This window comes from Cibotium barometz, chromosome 48, assembly GCF_041138505.1.
Source record: "Cibotium barometz isolate CiBa-2024 chromosome 48, ASM4113850v1, whole genome shotgun sequence".
Lineage (NCBI taxonomy): Eukaryota > Viridiplantae > Streptophyta > Polypodiopsida > Cyatheales > Cibotiaceae > Cibotium > Cibotium barometz.
This window is the reverse complement of record NC_141093.1, coordinates 39,306,583-39,309,255: the sequence shown is the minus strand read 5'-3', so window position 1 is coordinate 39,309,255 and position 2,673 is coordinate 39,306,583. Positions and strand designations below refer to the sequence as shown.

The following is a 2,673-nucleotide window of genomic DNA, read 5'->3' as shown; positions in this document are numbered from 1 at the left end:
GAACTAGGCGATAAGAACCTACTTAAGTGGAGGCTAAGTTAGTGTCATACACATCAAATTATGGCTTATTTATCTCATCTCAAGCATGAAAACCAATAATCAACATTCTCATTGATAGGGCTACATTATTTTTTAGTGGCGTGATTGAGTTTTGATAATACGCGTTACTTTTGCTGATTTTATGCAACTTTTTTGGAAAAACTTCTAGGAAAAGAAAATGATTTTTTTGGTGAACTTCTACCTCCGTGGACTCATGTATGCTATCAAAATATCTTGGAAAAAATGCTATTGATATCATTGGATTTTTTTTTGAGACAATGATGCTTGCATATTTGGAAAAATTCTCAAAAATGTTCATTTTCAAGACATATGCTACTTTGTTGCTTATGTACTTCCAAATAAAAAGGCATTTTATATGTTTAGCATTTTTTACATAAGCATAGGGTTATGTTCTACATGCTCAATGAAGCATTTTGTTTCTTAAAGCCTACATTAGGAGTTTGATTTTTTTTCACAACCCCCAAAAAAGGACACTCAAGTGTCCTGTTTTGGTACCAAACTAGTGTTAACCCAACTAAACAACGGGCTGTGTAATCAGTTTCCAACGAATGAACCAGCTCAGGAGGAAGACAAACCACATGAATAGTGGAAGAGGGTTTACCTGATGTGTCCATTACCTTAGCTGGAGCTTGCTTGTTGATTTGAGCCTCTTCTTCGACTTGTTTTTGTAGCAACATTAGATTTAGCTCTTCCACTCAGGCTTTGGAATCTTCTCGCTTTTTCTTGGTGTCCATGAAGTCTTCTAAAACCTGCTCATACTTCAGCATGGTTTCTCTGTTGCCATCCATGGCCGCGGGCCAATGTAGGAACTGTTGAACGGCAGCTTTAGTGAACTTGGCAGGCTGAGATGACTTACTCCCAGAGCAAGATCCATGTTCTCTGAGAAAAGTAAGAGCTCCCCTCCACTCGGTGCCCATGCACCTGGGGGGGGCTATGGAAAGTAAGGAAGGAAGCACACACAGGACTTCAAGCCTCTAGGGAGGGCAGCAGTTTGCAGAGGGGCGAGAGAGGAGGAGCTCAGGTGCAGCACAACACCATCGCCAGCAAACCGACGCTTTAACGGCTCTCTGCGTTCGCTATTATTGAATTTAATGTATTTATTTATTATTATTTTCTTATGCAAAAAGAGGACTTGAAAGGCCGAAATTCATGAGTACATACATTAAAATTTAAAATTACTCTCATTAAAATTTAAGATACGCTACATACATTTAGTACACTTGAAAGGCCGAAATTCATGAGTACATACATTAAAATTTAAAATTACTCTCATTAAAATTTAAGGTACGCTACATACATTTAGTACACTTGAAAGGCCTAAATTCATGTGAGGACATACATTAAAACTTAATGTACGCTACATACATAAGTACACTCGAAAAACCGAAAGTCATTACTCATTAATGAACAATACGGTCATGAATACAGTTGGAAAACATAATCATGGTCACAATCTTGAATCCACTAAAACTAAAACAGTATGTCAAATTAGGTTCGGCACAAGGTGGAAACATAATGTTGTTGAGCAAGAAGTTACTTGGGGGCACCTTGGTTTTGACCAATTTGTTGTTGGCACCAAAACATGTTAGGTGGATGATGAGTCGAGGGTACTGATCCCACCATCGCTCTGGTAATCCACCGACGTAGAAGCTTGGTCAGGTTGTATTTCGCTGCTATTGTCACCGGTGCCGAACCACGCAGCTGCACCAGCCTGTGCCGAACAATTGCATACATCAATAAGCTCGTGATTTCGCAGCAGTCCAGCACATTTCCTTTATCAACAGCTCGTGAATTAATTAAGGATGAGATCTATTATTAAATAAATTTGTAGTATTCTGCACATTTCCTTTATCAACAGCTCGTGAATTAATTAAGGATCAGCTGTATAGCTAAATTTGTAGTATTCTCAACGACCTGATGTGCATGTGGATGCCTGAGATCCTCCAAGGCTGCCGCCTCTTCAAAGTCAGTCTGTTGCATGGCACTAAACAAGCTCTTTGGTCTGTAAAGCATGACTTGGTTGAAGAAACCGATGATCTGGAACTTGACTCTGTTCTTCTGGCGCTTGGTGCGTACGGTGGTTTCCCAAGCGGATCGAGACTCCTGTGCAAAGCTCTGCAACTGTTTGGGGTAATCGGAAGCGGCGAACTCCTCGCAGTACTTGACGTAGGCTTCAACGGACTTGTCCGCCTCCCAGCTCTCCTTGGTTATCTACATGGACTTGACATACAAGATGGCGCCCAAAATCAAGGAGGAGTAGGACATGAGGAGAACGGGGGTAGCTTTCAGCTGGGAAAAGCCAGCTGCGGCCATAACCCCAAGGATGGCAGGAGTGGCAGCTCCTACGGTGAGCTCCATATTTCCACTCGGTTTAAAAGGGTTACTTTGTCTACGGAAGTCAGGCGAGTAAGAACAACTTTCAAAGCTTATATCTTACTGAACTTTACACGAATCTTTTTACTGAACCTTACATGAATCCTTTTTGCCCTGAGGAGGAAATTATCAATTTTAGCAGGTATTTTTTATATTTTCTCAAAAATATAAATAAATTTTTAAATATTTGAAGACCCTTTTTTTTTCCTCTCATAATTGTGAAAAGTTTTTTCCTAAAGT

General features: G+C 40.2%; 1 long non-coding RNA gene across 1 annotated transcript; it reads right to left on the bottom strand.

Annotated features, from left to right (window-relative positions):
- Positions 1-1,430: 1,430 nt before the first annotated feature.
- LOC147611167 (uncharacterized) lies at positions 1,431-2,374 on the bottom strand. Its single transcript, XR_015263850.1, has 2 exons — positions 1,975-2,374; positions 1,431-1,771 (listed from the first exon to the last, which is right to left on the bottom strand). It is a non-coding gene; the product is annotated as an uncharacterized LOC147611167 (long non-coding RNA).
- Positions 2,375-2,673: the final 299 nt, after the last annotated feature.